Below are 18,335 nucleotides of genomic sequence, written 5' to 3'. Positions count from 1 at the left end.
ACGGAAAGACAAGGCATAAAAGGAAACATTTTTTTTTTAAATACGTGCATAAAAAGCAACTTTTTTTTTTAAATACATGCATGAAAGGAAACTTTGTTTTCATTTTGCATGGAAAAGTAGTATTTCCGCACAACAGAATAAAATTTTTACACAACATTTACGGTTCAATGCAATAGAATTCTATACATGGGTACGCATACTGTGGGACGTAGCTTGCAAACACATTTCGAATAGCCGAGACAGACATGCTGAGCAACATGTCATAAAAGGGCGTGTTCAAGTATTTGGGAAGAATGTATTTTAGTGTGGAAAAGCCATAGTTTGTTCTGCATCGTGGTAATGAATAGATGATACGCTGTCGTGTCATATACGGTGTCTGATGTGGTGTAAGTGTCACAATGCTAGAAAGAAATGTGTCGTCTTCGGCTATTATTTTTTTATAGAAGGATGCAAACCTGTAATCGAACATTCTTGTTACGGGTATCATTCTGTATTGCTGGTAGATAGGACGTGTCGGAGCATCATACGGTACATTAGCAATTACGCGAAGTATTCTTTTTTTGCAGTACTAGAAGCTTCTGGATGTTAGATGCTGTGGTTTGTCCCCATACAAGGAAGCAATACGATACATAAGAATAAAAGAACGCATAGTACAGATTCAGCTTAGTTTTGGCGGGTAAAATATGTTTATTCCGCGAAATTATCCCAATATATCTGGAAAGGGATAGGCACACTTTGCTTACATGAGCGTCCCACGACATAGTAGCAGTAAATACCACTCCGAGTAATGTGAAGGTTTCTACGCACTCAATGGGGGCGTTGTCGAAACAGAGTGGTGGCACACTGCCTATATGCTGCCCCTTCGGATGGAACAATAGAGCTTTAGTTTTTAGTTTGTTTATTTTTAATGAGTTCAAAGATGACCACTCAGATAATGATGACAAAACTGTATTTGCGGTGCTAGTTAGTTCTTTGATGTCAGGTGAGGACAAAAATAGACTGGTGTCGTCAGCATATATGATGTATTTAACTAAGTTACTGATGTTGCATACGTCATTAATATATATGTTGAATAGGAGCGGCCCCAGAAGGCTGCCCTGGGGCACGCCGTTTGTGATTGCTAACAAGTCCGAAGAGCAGTGATTTAAAGCAACATACTGGCGACGAGCACTGAAATACGATTGAATGAGACAGAGGGCGTGGCCACGTATACCGTAGTGGTCGAGTTTTTTAAACAGAGTTTCGTGATTCAGTGTATCGAATGCTTTGCTAAAGTCTACAAAGACGCCTAAGGTGAGGTGTTGAGCTTCGAAGTTATTTAATATGTATTCTTTTTGATCAAGCAGAGCATGCTCAGTTGATCTATGCTTTGTGAATCCATACTGACAGTTGGCTATTACACAGTGCTTCTGTAAGAAATTGTAGTAACGTCGATGCATTATTCGCTCTAGCCCCTTGGAGAAAAAAGGTAGTACAGATATTGGCCTGTAATTTCCTAGAACGTTTTTATCACCTTTTTTATAAATAACCACAACTTTGGCCACCTGCATGGCAGCGGAAAAACGTCCTGTGCGAAGCGCGGTATTGTAAATATGTGTAAGGCATGGCACGATCAAAGGTAGTACGTATTTTACAGGTAAACTTTGAATATTACTTGGGTCAAGACTTGTCGTGTTCTTTAAACTTTTGCACACCGAGTAAACCTCAGCTTCGTCGGTTGGTTCAAGAAACATCGATTCGTTTAGCCTGTTGCCCAAAAATCGAGACATGCCTGGATTGTACTGACTTCTTCCAACTTCAGTGAAATATTGGTTGAAGGCATTTGCAAGGGACGGCCCAGCGATTTCCTTGCCATGCATAACTAGGCTCGCGAGGTCCTGATGTTGGTTATTTCGATTTAGCAGAATATTTAGGCGTCTCCACTTTTCTTTCGGGCGGTCTGAGAGATGCGCATTAAACAAGTTATTATAGTAGGCAGTCCTAGATGATTTAATTTCGCTGTTTAAGCGGTTCCTTAGCGACTTATAAGTGGCTAACACTGCGGGGGCTCTACTTTTTATGAAAGTCTCGAAGAGCTTGTGTTTCTTTTTTACCAGTCGTACCAAGCGAGCAGTCATCCATGGCTTTCGTGCTTTTTTTGAAGGTTTTATCTCAACGATAGGGAAACACTCATTATAAATTGGGAGAAAGAGCTGAAGGAGCTCACTGTATGATTCATCGGGTGTTGTGTGCTGGAAAACAGGATTCCAGTTCACAAGTGAAATACTGTTCCTGAAATGGTCAAGGCGGCTTTGGGAAAGTAGCTGTCGACGGACTTTCAAGGCTGTCTTTGCGGAAGGTTCTTTTTAAAGACGGACGAAGATCGGAAGATGGTCGCTAATGTCTATCGCAATACGACCGGCAAATGACGCATCCTCGCGATTGGTGATTAGTAAATCCAAAGAAGAAGAAGAATGTGAGGTAACACGTGTAGGTCCGCGGATTTCATTTTGGAAGCCAGCTGTTTGTATGGTGACTAACATGCGCTCTTGCACTGAACTGCTTGTGCTCATATCTATGTTGAAATCGCCCTCGATGCACGCCAAGAAGTTTTCAGAAAGAAAAGATAACTCGTGTTCGAAGCTGCCAAAAAAATTGGCTGTATTGCCATGTGGGGGACGATAAACAACGCAAAAAGCTTGACCGCCACACCTAACTGTCAGCATTTCTATGTCATCGTTACTTAAGCAGTGATCAGATAAAATGTCACAGGAATAGTTTTCTTTGATCAACATTGCTACGCCTCCGCCCCGCTTCGTAGTACGATTAAGAAAAAATGATCGGTACCCGGGAAGATGGATGACGTCAACGTCTGAGCGATACCATGTTTCTGTACATCTGTAGTTCGTTTTCCATCTGTAGGTAGAGCCTCATTACAAACCCCACAACGTGCCATTGTGAACAGCCGAAAATAATATTAGCAGGTGTAGCAAAGCACACGATATGACAAGGTACAAATTGCACAGATTGCAGTCGGCTGCATAACGAGACAAATAGCTAGTGATGAGTTTTCAGCAATGCTCACCTGTCGTACACAAAGATTGCAGTCAGTTCGCAGCAAAAGGTTGCCGCCGACTGCGAAGGTAAACCAGGTGAACCACGGTTTTATAGCTGCCTAGCGACAGCAGTGACGCCTCCAGGAAGCCTGGCAGTGATGGTCCTTCCTGTCACGCTGTCCCGAAGTGGACCGATTTGCTGCGCCGAGCTGTCCAGTTCTTTCACGATATGCGCAGGATAATGGTATCAGGTGGCCGTCGGAAGCAGTTACCTGTCGTACACAAAGATTGCAGTCAGTTCGCAGCAAAAGGTTGCCGCCGACTGCGAAGGTGAACCAGGTGAACCACGGTTTCATAGCTGTCTAGCGGCAGCAGTGACGCCTCCAGGAAGCCTGGCAGTGATGTTCCTTCCGGTCACGCTGTCCCGAAGTGGACTGATTTGCTGCGCCGAGCTGTCCAGTTCTTCCACGATATGCGCAGGATAATGGTATCAGGTGGCCGCCGGAAGCAGTTACCTGTCGTACACAAAGATTGCAGTCAGTTCGCAGCAAAAGGTTGCCGCCGACTGCGAAGGTGAACCAGGTGAACCACGGTTTTATAGCTGTCTAGCGGCAGCAGTGCCGCCTCCAGGAAGCCTGGCAGTGATGGTCCTTCCGGTCACGTGGTCCCGAAGTGGACTGATTTGCTGCGCCGAGCTGTCCAGTTCTTCCACGATATGCGCTGGATAATGGTATCAGGTGGCCGTCGGAAGCAGTTACCTGTCATACACAAAGATTGCAGTCAGTTCGCAGCAAAAGGTTGCCGCCGACTGCGAAGGTGAACCAGGTGAACCACGGTTTTATAGCTGTCTAGCGGCAGCAGTGACGCCTCCAGGAAGCCTGGCAGTGATGTTCCTTCCGGTCACGCTGTCCCGAAGTGGACTGATTTGCTGCGCCGAGCTGTCCAGTTCTTCCACGATATGCGCAGGATAATGGTATCAGGTGGCCGTCGGAAGCAGTTACCTGTCGTACACAAAGATTGCAGTCAGTTCGCAGCAAAAGGTTGCCGCCGACTGCGAAGGTGAACCAGGTGAACCACGGTTTCATAGCTGTCTAGCGGCAGCAGTGACGCCTCCAGGAAGCCTGGCAGTGATGTTCCTTCCGGTCACGCTGTCCCGAAGTGGACTGATTTGCTGCGCCGAGCTGTCCAGTTCTTCCACGATATGCGCTGGATAATGGTATCAGGTGGCCGTCGGAAGCAGTTACCTGTCATACACAAAGATTGCAGTCAGTTCGCAGCAAAAGGTTGCCGCCGACTGCGAAGGTGAACCAGGTGAACCACGGTTTTATAGCTGTCTAGCGGCAGCAGTGACGCCTCCAGGAAGCCTGGCAGTGATGGTCCTTCCGGTCACGTGGTCCCGAAGTGGACTGATTTGCTGCGCCGAGCTGTCCAGTTCTTCCACGATATGCGCTGGATAATGGTATCAGGTGGCCGTCGGAAGCAGTTACCTGTCATACACAAAGATTGCAGTCAGTTCGCAGCAAAAGGTTGCCGCCGACTGCGAAGGTGAACCAGGTGAACCACGGTTTTATAGCTGTCTAGCGGCAGCAGTGACGCCTCCAGGAAGCCTGGCAGTGATGTTCCTTCCGGTCACGCTGTCCCGAAGTGGACTGATTTGCTGCGCCGAGCTGTCCAGTTCTTCCACGATATGCGCAGGATAATGGTATCAGGTGGCCGTCGGAAGCAGTTACCTGTCGTACACAAAGATTGCAGTCAGTTCGCAGCAAAAGGTTGCCGCCGACTGCGAAGGTGAACCAGGTGAACCACGGTTTTATATCTGTCTAGCTGCAGCAGTGCCGCCTCCAGGAAGCCTGGCAGTGATGGTCCTTCCGGTCACGTGGTCCCGAAGTGGACTGATTTGCTGCCCCGAGCTGTCCAGTTCTTCCACGATATGCGCTGGATAATGGTATCAGGTGGCCGTCGGAAGCAGTTACCTGTCATACACAAAGATTGCAGTCAGTTCGCAGCAAAAGGTTGCCGCCGACTGCGAAGGTGAACCAGGTGAACCACGGTTTTATAGCTGTCTAGCGGCAGCAGTGACGCCTCCAGGAAGCCTGGCAGTGATGTTCCTTCCGGTCACGCTGTCCCGAAGTGGACTGATTTGCTGCGCCGAGCTGTCCAGTTCTTCCACGATATGCGCAGGATAATGGTATCAGGTGGCCGTCGGAAGCAGTTACCTGTCGTACACAAAGATTGCAGTCAGTTCGCAGCAAAAGGTTGCCGCCGACTGCGAAGGTGAACCAGGTGAACCACGGTTTCATAGCTGTCTAGCGGCAGCAGTGACGCCTCCAGGAAGCCTGGCAGTGATGTTCCTTCCGGTCACGCTGTCCCGAAGTGGACTGATTTGCTGCGCCGAGCTGTCCAGTTCTTCCACGATATGCGCAGGATAATGGTATCAGGTGGCCGTCGGAAGCAGTTACCTGTCGTACACAAAGATTGCAGTCAGTTCGCAGCAAAAGGTTGCCGCCGACTGCGAAGGTGAACCAGGTGAACCACGGTTTTATATCTGTCTAGCTGCAGCAGTGCCGCCTCCAGGAAGCCTGGCAGTGATGGTCCTTCCGGTCACGTGGTCCCGAAGTGGACTGATTTGCTGCGCCGAGCTGTCCAGTTCTTCCACGATATGCGCTGGATAATGGTATCAGGTGGCCGTCGGAAGCAGTTACCTGTCATACACAAAGATTGCAGTCAGTTCGCAGCAAAAGGTTGCCGCCGACTGCGAAGGTGAACCAGGTGAACCACGGTTTTATAGCTGTCTAGCGGCAGCAGTGACGCCTCCAGGAAGCCTGGCAGTGATGTTCCTTCCGGTCACGCTGTCCCGAAGTGGACTGATTTGCTGCGCCGAGCTGTCCAGTTCTTCCACGATATGCGCAGGATAATGGTATCAGGTGGCCGTCGGAAGCAGTTACCTGTCGTACACAAAGATTGCAGTCAGTTCGCAGCAAAAGGTTGCCGCCGACTGCGAAGGTGAACCAGGTGAACCACGGTTTCATAGCTGTCTAGCGGCAGCAGTGACGCCTCCAGGAAGCCTGGCAGTGATGTTCCTTCCGGTCACGCTGTCCCGAAGTGGACTGATTTGCTGCGCCGAGCTGTCCAGTTCTTCCACGATATGCGCAGGATAATGATATCAGGTGGCCGTCGGAAGCAGTTACCTGTCGTACACAAAGATTGCAGTCAGTTCGCAGCAAAAGGTTGCCGCCGACTGCGAAGGTGAACCAGGTGAACCACGGTTTTATAGCTGTCTAGCGGCAGCAGTGCCGCCTCCAGGAAGCCTGGCAGTGATGGTCCTTCCGGTCACGTGGTCCCGAAGTGGACTGATTTGCTGCGCCGAGCTGTCCAGTTCTTCCACGATATGCGCTGGATAATGGTATCAGGTGGCCGTCGGAAGCAGTTACCTGTCATACACAAAGATTGCAGTCAGTTCGCAGCAAAAGGTTGCCGCCGACTGCGAAGGTGAACCAGGTGAACCACGGTTTTATAGCTGTCTAGCGGCAGCAGTGACGCCTCCAGGAAGCCTGGCAGTGAATTTCCTTCCGGTCACGCTGTCCCGAAGTGGACTGATTTGCTGCGCCGAGCTGTCCAGTTCTTCCACGATATGCGCAGGATAATGGTATCAGGTGGCCGTCGGAAGCAGTTACCTGTCGTACACAAAGATTGCAGTCAGTTCGCAGCAAAAGGTTGCCGCCGACTGCGAAGGTGGCTCCTACAGTATCACGAATGCAGCTGCCTGCGACGACCGCATGCCAGTGGACACAATACTGAGTCACTCTCTTTTCTTGAGGCCTACTGATCCAAGTGAAGTTTCAAGTATAATCGGCAAGCTTAAAAATAATATATCTCCAGGGGTGGATGAACTTCGTCCAAATGAAATAAAATTAATATCGCCTTTCATATGTGAAGTTCTCAGCTACATAATTAACCTCACTCTGACAACAGGCGTATTTCCTAAACAATTAAAAATCGCCAAAGTCACTGCAATATTCAAAGGAGGTGATACAAATACTTTATCAAACTACCGACCTATTTCAGTCCTTCCTGCAATAACTAAAATATTTGAAAGCGTCATTCATGAGAGACTAGTTTCATTTTTTGAAAAGCATCAGGTAATAACTCAATGTCAGTATGGCTTTCGCAAGCATCGATCGACTGAACAGGCTCTCGTACACATTAAAGACAGGATAATTGAAAACATGGAATGTAGAAAATATACACTAGGTTTGTTTTTAGACATTCAGAAAGCTTTTGATTCCATATAGTTCGACTTATTACTCAACAAATTATCAAGGTACGGTGTCCGAGGTATTGCACTAGATCTTCTAAATAGCTATTTGAATGATCGTTATCAGCTGGTGAAAATTAATGATGCAGTATCAACACTTGCGAAGCTAAAACAAGGAGTACCACAGGGATCAATATTGGGCCCATTACTATTTCTAATCTATATTAATGACATTGTCGAAATAGATAGTTCTGCTCAAGCTATAATGTATCCAGATGATACCAATGTCTTCTTCTCTTCACATAACCTAATGACATTAGAATATTCTGTAAATGACTACCTTGTACAACTTTCAAACTGGTTAAGAAGGAATAAGTTAAGATTAAATGCCTGAAAAACAACATATGTCATATTTCGTCCCGCCAACAAACCTCTTTACCACAACCTTAACGTGAAATTTGAGAACACCTTGATAAGACAAGTTCAGGCACAAAAATTTCTCGGGGTTTGGTTTCAGGAAGACTTGAGCTGGTCTGTACACGTAAGAAACCTAAGTGTAGAACTTGCCCGCACAGTTGGATGTCTTTACAGAATATCTGCGCTCATACCTCTCTGGCTGAAAAAGAATGTTTATTACTCACTTTTTTATTCCAAACTAACCTACGGCTTAATGGTTTGGGGCACTACTACACAATACAATTATACTAAGCTAATTACTTTACAGAAGAAAATCCTACGCTGCTTCGAATCTTATCGTGGCATTCCACAGGACTTAAGAACCGCTCCTCTATTTAAAAAAACACAACATCCTAAAGGCAGACCAGTTCTATTATTTCAAAGCACTGCAAGTAATACACCAGGAGAAACTGTACGGAATTAATGCCTCCGAAAACGCTGAATACCTTTTGAGGCACCGAAAACACCGTACACCAAAAATCCGAACAAATTATGGAAGACAGACAATGGCGTATCAAATACCTACCATGTTAAACAAATTTGAAGGCAAGCTGAACTTTGAATGCAAATTAAAAGCATTTAAATGCCAAGTTAGGGAGCTATTGTTATGTTGTCAAATTAAATATAGTCATAATTGAACAGTGTTTTTCATGTTTTTTTGTCGTCTCATAAAAGAAACACAAAACTCTGTATAACTTAAAATGACTTTCAGTTGCTTGTGTCTTGCTTTTGTGTCTCTTCAAACAGTATTATGAAGTTTTCACTGAAAATTTAAAAAGTGCATTATGTATTTATGTATTATTTTGTACAGCAGTTATTTGTGCTAATTTGTTCAAGTTATTTGTGTAACGTCCGATTATGTGTGATTTGTTGTTTGTGTGTGCACCTGTATATGCAATACGTTTATGTAAAGGTGTCAAATGTTGCGTTTTTTTATCTTTTGTGACTACCGCTGGGAGGCACGATTTATTATTTTGGTTCTAAGACGCTTGTTGTATCTGTACCGCTGTGAGCTGTGCAGGGTCAGAGGCCTCGTCAGGCACCATTAGCCTTTAGCTTCTGTCCCTGCATCAGACTGTGTTTCGTCTGATGCTGAAATAAAGTCTGAACACCTCCTTGAACACCTCCCATCTTGGCACGCTAAACGGAAGGCGCACGTTTGTCACCTAGACGAGTTTTGTCGCAAAGCGCTGCGAACTTGTATGTATATGAATCGAGCCGGCATGCAGCTACTATGAAGTGGTGCAAGCATAAAATTTGCGTGCAAAAAGACCCTGATAGCTTCTTGCGCATGCCAATGATCTTTGTGGATTACAAGCAGATTTGCGGCAGCACTGACAAGCGGCAAGACAAAAATGCCGACGATCGCATCCCGCTTACATTGTATTAGGAAAATTACGTCGGGCAGTGCTATACTGCATTTGCTCGCATCAAAAATTCATCCATTGTATCTCTGAATGTAGTTTGGCAAGAAAAGTATTCTTACCAAAGTCATTTCCAACACGTGGAGATGCTGACACTTCGCTTTCGTTCGAGTCAAAATCACGGCTTGCGCAGCATCGTTTCTTTCTTGGAGAGGTTTGCTCTTTGCAATCGGTTCTAACATGTAGGGTATGACGCCAAGATACTCCGGGTAATCTTCGATGTGTTCCATCGTCGTATAAGCAAAATAACAGTCTCGAACCTCCGAGCGCCGCGGTTCATGTGCAGCGGCGGCGGCCGAGCCGACCGAGCCAGCGCCATTGTTGACGTCACGAGGCGCCCAACCAATCACAGGCGGCAACGAGGCGCGCGAGCTCGCCCGAGGCTGCTGCTGCACTTCTCACCAAAATAAAATAGGTTTGCGCTTTCCTTCGCCTAATTTCGAAGAGAAATTCGAATTCCGAGGGTGGAAAACTGTAAAGTGCATCTCTCCACTCAATATTTCTGGGAAACCTTTCAGCATCCCTTTAAACCTGAAGGCACTGTGTTGAACTTATAGATTAGGTAACACTCCCTAATTTCCCGGTCATGATTAGTTCTAAAGCCCGATTCCAGAATGGTAGCAGAAATCTTATCAAATGAGCGGCCGGTGAGTTGGACATGCCTTGATAGCGGTACACTGCAGCAGGTAGAGGACATCTGCAGTATCGCAGTTGAAATCACCGCGAATGCTTAAACGAAAGAGTGAACCGGTGCTATTGACGCTATGACATGTAGTGATGTGCACACATACTTCACAGCGACTCTTGGCACATGGATGGCAGCCTACGGGTTCGGGGGAATTGGTCTTTAATGATGTTAGTATATCGCGTAGGTTTTTCACCTTCTGTAAACTACTTTGGGTGGCTCTAAAAATATGTTCTTCAGGCGATCACTTTGCATAAGAATGTTATAGTGCTTATTTAGGATTGTCGAAATTTTTGGAGCAGATGCAGAATGGGTGAAGACAAGGTTGGTGTGAAAGTGCTGAACTGTTGGCTTATCTTTGGCAAGTAGACTCGTTCGGAGTAGTGTACCAGCACGCTTTATGGCGTCATCTATCAGTTGTGGTGGGTAATTCTGCTTAGTCAGCGAGTTACGAAGTAGCGCAATAAGTAGCGCAATTGCGTTCAAACTCAGATTGTTCCGAGCAGATGAGTTTGAAGCGGACCACTTGACTTTAGGGGATGCTGGTTTTAACATCCTTGACATGACTACTGTCAAAGTGCAGATACTGTTGGCGGTCAGTAGGTTTACGGTACACAGTTGTAGTTAGCCGGTCTTCGTGAAGTGAGACTGTGACATCAAGTAAATATATAGTAGAAGTAGAATACGTATGGAAAAATGATACCGAAGGATGAACGCTGTTGAAATCGGCAATAAATGATAGGAGTTCGGCTTCGCCAAGGGGCCAAATGAAAAACATTTAATCGATGTAACGCCTATAGCAAAATGGTACTAAAGACCGGCTTTCCAAAAAAATTGTATTCAAGCATCCCCATAAATATGTTTGCATAATTTGGGCCTATATGCGTACCCATTGAGGTACCACTCGTCTAGACATAATGTTTGCCTTCAAATTCAAAATTATTTAACTGCAATATAAGTTTCACTAAGGTGGCCAAAGTACAACTATCTACTGTCTTTTCTATGCAGGCTTCATTCACTACGGCCCGGATACCATCTTCATGCGGAATGTTCGTGTAGAGCGATGGGACGTCGAGCGTGACAAGCAATGATTCTGGAGAAATCGTAAGATCGATGACGTCAGAAAGGAAGTAAACAAGTAAAACCCTTGTTTGGGCGAGTTGGTTCATATTTGAACGGTACGTGCTTGCGCGAAGAAGACGGGACAGAACAAAGAAACACACACGACATATACAGAGCACAAGTTCCAACTGATTTATTTTCGTAGAAGGCAGATACATTGATACCGGCGCTGGGCAATCACAAGATTAACAGGCAAATATACGCGCTGTTCATGTCAGCATCCCTCTGGCAAGTGTGCCACCGTATAGCAAAACGTGTAAAATTGATAACCTTCAAATAAGACCATGACACAGACAAAAGCAAAGATGATGCATGAGGTGAACGATGAACATAGCAAAAAAAAAACATCTCTTAGCAAAACAGTGTCAAAGGAAATAAAACTAATAACAGCAACAAAAACAATAAAGTGGCCAATGCGTAAAATCTGCTTATCGTAGCAATAGCATCGGTCACGATCGTACCAGAGCAGTTCCATAAGCAGTATTTCCCGCATGTCAAATGGGTGGAATCAAATTGCGCACTTACACCGGAGAAAAGCTCAACGTACTTGGCAAAGCAAACGTCTTAGTCAAGCAGTGGTAGTGCCGTAGTGGTAGTGCAGGGAAACGGAACGCCCATGCCCGCTCTCATTGGAAGGAAGGTTGGTTGGTTGGTTTATGGGGTTTAACGTCCCAAAGCGACTAAGGCTATGAGAGACGCCGTAGTGGAGGGCTCCGGAAATTTCGACCACCTGGGGTTCTTTAACGTGCACTGACATCGCACAGTACACGGGCCTCGAATTTCTCCTCCAAAGAAATTCAGCCGCCGCAGCCGGGATCGAACCCGCGTCTTTCGGGCCAGCAGCCGAGCACCATAGCCACTGAGCCACCGCGGCGGCGTTCATTGGAAGGAAGGGACTGGCTGGAAAAACTGCAGATAAACTGGAAAGCAGCATACAGTCTGTCCACGGAGGGGCCATTGGAGCAGAGGGCAGAAGCTTTACGGAAAAAGTATCCCGAGGTTTTCAAGAGTACCCCGGGAGTCGTCAAAAACTTCGAAGCTCGCATCTTTGTAAAGGAAGGGGCTCAACCAGTGTTCTCTGAAGCACGGCCAATACCGTTTGCCATCAGAGAGGAAGTAGCAAAGGAACTGGAAAAGCTCGAGCAAGCCGGAATACTAAAGAGGGTAACGAAAAGTGACAGCGCAACGCCACTGGTAGTGGTCGCGAAGGAAGGCGGCGCAGGATTAAGGTTATGCGGCGACTACAAGGTCACGGTTAATCCTGTTCTAAAAACTGACCATTACGCTTTCCCACTGCCGGAAGATTTGTATTCCATGCTCGCAGGAGGTAAAATCTTTTGCGTCCTGGATCTATCACAGGCCTATAACGACTTAAACATAGCGGCTGCGCTAGAGATACGTAATGGATGGCGCTGAAACTGAAATAATCCGAGATGAGTATTCGCCGTTAGCAGCGCTTTGCTTTCCTCAGCAAGTGCCGCTTGCTGAGGAAAGCAAAGCGGTGCTAACGGTGAATACTCATCTCGGATTATTTCAGTTTCAGCGCCATCCATTAGGTATCTCTAGCGCAGCCGCTATGTTTCAGTCGTTAATGGACGAAGTCTTAAAAGGGATTCCAAAAGTGGGTTGCTATACCGACGACGTCGTCGTCGTCGTAGGCGACCACATAGACGACTGTCAAGAAAAAGTGGAAAAGGTACATCAGCGACTGACAAAGCACAGTATAACCGTAAAAGAACAGAAGTGCGAATTTTTCAAGCAGTCCGTCGTTTATCCTGGACACAACATGACAGCAGATGGCATTTTTCCAACTTCAACCAAGATAAAAGCCATCACGGAGGCACCTTAGCTAAGCAACGTAACTGAATGGCGAGCCTTATTGGGCATGCTAAATTTCTACGCAAAATTCATCAAAAATTTAGCCACAGTAGCTGCACTAATGTACGACCTGCTCAAAGAGGACAAGAGTTGGGCGTGGACGGACGAATGTTCAAGATCATTCGTGGAAACCAAGCAGTGCCTCATCGAAAGCCAAGTTCTGACTTTTTACGACATGAAGAAGCGAATCGGTTTCAGCTGCGACGCGTCTGCCTACGGTCTTGGGGCAGTAATTTTTCACATCACGCCGGATGATTCAGAAAGACCCTTTCATTTGCCTCCAGAACATTAAGTGCAGCGTAGCGTAACTATGCGCAAGGCGAGAAGGAAGCCCTGGCCTTAATTTTTCGTCTTAGCAGGTTTCATAGATACCTGTACGGGCGCAAATTCACGCTGTATGCAGACCACCAACCACTGTTGGGGATCTTGGCATCGGATAAAGCAATTCCTTCTTTGGCTGCAGCCAGGATTCAGCGTTGGGCTATCACCGTAGCAGCTTATCAGTACACACTGCGCTACAGCAACGGAAAAAACATGGAAGTTGCCGACGCTCTTTCAAGGCTTCCACTTCTGGTCAAGCATAAAGACGACACTGAAGAATGTCTTGAAGTGTTTGAGTCAACGCCTCTGACTGCGAGCCACGTTGCTGCTGCGACTAAAAGGGATCGCCTTCTTTCCAAAGTCCTGCTGTTCACCTTAGCTGGCTGGCCCGCGCACCAGGATGATAAATTTCAGCCCTTTTATGTTCGTCGAAACGAACTATCGTATGTGCAAGGCTGCATCAAGTGGGGCCAGCGAGTGATCATTCCGGACGAACTTAGAGAAGCAGTATTAACTTTGCTACATGAAGAAAACCCTGGAATGTAAAGAATGAAAATGCTTGCTAGGTCATTTGTTTGGTGGCCGTTTATTGACAAGAACATTGAAGACACTGTCCGTCCATGTACAGTGTGCCAAACGAACATGCCTGCGAAGGCACCAGGGCCATTGTATCCATGGACTTATCCAACATCGTGTTTGGCAGAGAGTTCATGTCGATTTCGCCATGAAGGATGGCTCGAACTTGTTCCTCCTAGTAGACTCTTACTCAAACTGGTTCGAAGTAAAATGCCTCCGCACTACGACGACGTCGAAAAGAATCGACTGTCTCAAGGAGACATATGCAGCGTGTGGCTACCCGGAGGAACTGATCAGCGATAACGGACCTCAGTTTACTGCGCAAGAGTTCTCCAATTTCGCCTCTTCTCACGGGTTTCGCCACACGCGTACATCACCCTACCACGCTTCATCGAACGGGACAGCAGAAAGGCTAGTTCGGACGGCAAAAGCCACTCTACTCAAGCAAGTGCTTCACGATAACCTAACAGGACAGAACAGAACTCTGCATCAACGACTTAACGACTTCTTGCTTGCTTACAGGAACACCCCGAATTCCGTAACAGGAAGAACGCCGGCTGAGCTGTTCCTGAAACGACAACCCCGAGTGATGCTTTCGCTCCTGAAGTCAAGTTTTGTGCAGGACATGCGCAGCCGTCAAGCCAGAGATGCCACTCATCACAACGTGGGCCTAGGAAGGGACCCGCAGATGGAAGCCGGTGATGCAGTTCTCGTCAAGACTATGAGAGGGGAAACCCTGTAATGGGAGGAAGCGGTCGTAGTGCAACGCGTAAGCGACTCTACGTTTGTAGTCGAAGTCGGTGACCAGTTTCGTTTTGTGCATATCGACCACTTGAGACCCCGCTGGATATCGGATGCAATGACATCACTCCGGACGTCGCAAAAGAAGCACATCCTGAGTTCACACCAAGTGCCGCTGTTCAGCGAGAATTGCCATCAGCTCCCTCGGAAAAAGATCCCCCTGCGGACTCCATGATTAGTGGTACTACTGCGGACAAGCTTGAGGATGTTCGCTTAGATGACTCCACTTAAAATGAGGAACCGGCATCGCAGCCTGAGACAAGAAGCTTGGCAGTGCAGCCTTCAAGTCTCACCGCATCAACCATGGCTACACTCTAAGAGGCCCATTTGCGACGAAGTAATCGCACAAGACGTCCTCCTGATCGCTATCAATCCTCCGGTTATGAATGCGGAAAGAAACGCGTGTAGCTTTGATTAAGGAAGAAGGTATGTTCTGTATCAGCCAGTCGGTCTGATAAGATTGTACCAGCAATGACGTGTGCCTGACCGGCATGCAGTGTTATTTATAAAAGTACACTGCTGTCTCGAATAAAGACCTTTTTGCGTTGCTGCCACTGAAGCGTCTGTCTGCTGCTTAGAACAGAACAGGATCATGAGAGGGAAATAACTAGAAGAATAAGAATGAGGTGGAGAGCATATGACAGGTTTTCGCAGATCATGAATGGCAGTTTGCCAATATCCCTCAAGTGAAAAGTATATAACAGCTGTATCTTACCGGTACTCACCTATGGGGCAGAAACGTGGAGGCTAACAAAGAGGGTTCAGCTTAAGTTAAGGACAACGCAGCGAGCTATGGAAAGAAAAATGATAGGTGCAACGTTAAGAGATCGGAAGAGGGTGGAGTGAGTAAGGGAACAAACGCGGGTTAATGATATCCTAGCTGAAGTCAAGAGGAAGAAATTGGCTTGTGCAGGGCATGCGATGCGAAGGCAAGATAACCGCTTGTCCTTAAGGGTAACGGAGTGGATTCCAAGAGAAGGCAATCGTGGCAGGGGACGGCAGAGAGTTAGGCGGGCGGATGAGATTAAGAAGTTTATGGGAATACGGTGGCCGCAACTGGCAAAGGACAGGATTATTGAAGAGATATGGGAGAGGCCTTTGCCCTGCAGTGGGTGTAGTCAGGCTGATGATAGTGGTTGGATTGATCCATTCATTGATGCTGAACTCGATAAAACTAATGCACCAAAAACTGGTACTACTAGTCCAACGAAAAGCGATTCTGCAGCGTTTAAATGCAGAAGGCAAGATTGGTTTACACGAGGCAGCCGATGCGAACGCAGGCACGAGTTGGAGCCATATAACGCTAGGCACGGAGCCTCGTGGGAGAGCGCAGCCAAAACGTCTCGGCCTATCGACATAGAAACACGGCCACTCGGAGCATTCAAGTGGCGCAGGCGAAACTGCCGCAGATTACTGACCGAATTTTCCTTGTCCATAGCAACTATCTCTGCAGAAATTGTGAGGCGATTCTTTGCCTCGGTTCTCAAGATCTCGCCATGAGGAGAAAACGAGCGAAACTCTGCCGGACAATACAAACAGAGTCCGCTTCTTTAGATTCTTTCGCCAGAAAGCCTGTGGAGCTGCCTCTAGCTTTGAGAAATGGCATGATTGGGAGTGGCGTTGTCCGCAGTGACGAGGAGCTAAAGAAAAAACCGAGGCTGATGACGTGAGTATCGTTGCGATAGCCGAGCTGCAAGCCCACGTAAAGAGCATGAAAGACACCGTCAGTGGCTTCGAGAAAAGCATGCAGTTGCTGTCTGATAAGTACGACAAAGTGTTGGCTAGAATGACACAACAAGAAAAAGACATGAAGGTCGCACAAGAGCCTCTTGAAACACTGTAAAAGAACGAGACCAGTGAACAAATAAAAAGTATTAAGAAAGACGCCGATGAACTGGAATGGCAAAACAAAGCTGAATCTCGCTATTCATGGCATACAAAAGAGAACACGAAGATCTTCGTCTTAAAGTTAACACACTTGCTGCGTCGCTTGGCCTTCGCGAACTGAAAGATAGTGTTGTCGTTGCAATGCATCGCCTACCCTCGAAAGCTGATAAAACCACAGGGGTAATTGTTCGCTTCGGCCAGCAATTCCTCACGAAACAGTGGTTCGAAAAACGCAAGCAACTAAAGGAGCAGAATTCATCGACGTACATTCAGGCAAACCTAACCAAACAAACACGTTCACTACTGTGACTGACGAAGCAGTGGGCGAAAGAAAAAAACTTGAAATTTGTTTGGCATAGCAGCGGCAAAATTCTCGTCAGGCGTATCGAAGGAGACTCGGCTCTAGTTGTGAGGTCAAAGGACGATTTGAGAGCTGTTGCATAGGAGACAAGAACTTCGGCAGACTGCGCTCATTGCTTTCATGTATACTATTCCCAGCGACTTACGTAAGCACCTCGGAAAACAACATTTATCTGGCATTACATTTATTCATAGAAATACACAAACAGCAAAAAAATAAGTATGTACCATTACAAGTACTTTTTGGTCAGCTTGGCTTTAACTTTGATGTGATCATGATTAGCGAAACACAGTATACAAACGAAGATGTTTTTACTCTGCCAGGGTACAATGTTCTCTACATAAATCGTACAGCGATGCGAGGAGGCGGTGTATCATTATTAGTGAAAAACACATACAGATGCGACATTATTGAAGCCCTCACCCGTGGTGACACCGACTGCGAAATACTATGTGTTTATTTGAACGGTTATCTTGTCTCGGTAGTTTATCGTGCTCCAAGCTCTAGTATTCCAAACTTTCTCAAGGAGCTTGAATATATTTTTGAGTACAGCAGAATAAAGACATTAAATGTAGTCTGTGGCGGTGATATAAATAGTGATATGCTCGTGGATTCTTCAACGGCAAATGAAAAAAAATAGCTGTTTGAAAGTTTCGGCCTAATGAACGCTATCAGTATGCCTACGAGGGTAACTGCTGAATCTGAAACATTAATTGACATCTTCCTTACTAGCTCAACCACAGCAAATACAAAAGCTGCAGTATTGTCCCGTGATCTCAGTGACCACCGTCCAATATTCATGGCTATTCTGGATCACCGTGATGAATCTAAATCTCCAATGTTCGTACAGCGTATTTCACCTCGAAAGCTTGAAAGCTTTCGTGAGGAAGTAGAAAACTTGTCCTAGAGAAATGTATTTAGCACGGACTATGCTAATGATTAATTTCACAGATTTCTTTCACTATTCACAATATACGGAAAGCATTTTTCGAAGAAAGAATGCAAAAAGTCACGAAAAATTAGAAAGCCATGGATTAATGAAGATCTTCTGAAGGAAATTAAACTTAAGCACTCTATGTGCGCTAAATTTCTTACAGAGCGCAATCTTCAGCGATTAAAATAATTCAAACAGTACCGTGATCGAGTTAACAAGGAAATTAAGCATGTCAAGACAAAATACTTTAATAATGTATTTAAGACAGGTTCGGACTCAGCTGCAACATGGAAAAAGATAAATGCACTCTTGGGAACCGGAAGGTCCCAAATTCCAAACACTGAGCTAAATATTTATGGACAAATTGTAACTGGAAGGGAACTGGCAAGTACTTTCAATAACTAAGTAGTCAATCTGCCTTTTTCATTACTGAAAACCAACTAGCTGAACAGTTAACCCTCTTAAAGTAATCGACTAACTATTAATAGAAGCAAAAGCTGTAGTTTTCCGATCAAGAGGTAAGAAACTTGGACAAGGCCATTATCTCTTTAAATGGAATACCCATAGATATCGTAAGAAACATCAAAACTCCAGGAATTA

The 18,335-nt window shown here is 46.1% G+C and overlaps 1 protein-coding gene and 1 pseudogene across 1 annotated transcript in view; both read right to left on the bottom strand.

The window, feature by feature from the left end:
* LOC149327750 (calcium-activated chloride channel regulator 1-like) overlaps positions 1-18,335 on the bottom strand; it is an 884,343-nt gene that overhangs the window by 680,112 nt on the left and 185,896 nt on the right. The gene's annotated exons all lie outside the window — the stretch shown is intronic.
* On the bottom strand, positions 158-792 carry LOC149327756 (uncharacterized; annotated as a pseudogene).

Source organism: Amblyomma mixtum, chromosome 10 (assembly GCF_055824585.1).
Source record: "Amblyomma mixtum isolate Tamu chromosome 10, ASM5582458v1, whole genome shotgun sequence".
Taxonomy (NCBI): domain Eukaryota; kingdom Metazoa; phylum Arthropoda; class Arachnida; order Ixodida; family Ixodidae; genus Amblyomma; species Amblyomma mixtum.
The sequence above is the reverse complement of the archived record's forward strand: the minus strand, read 5'-3'. Positions and strand labels throughout refer to the sequence as shown.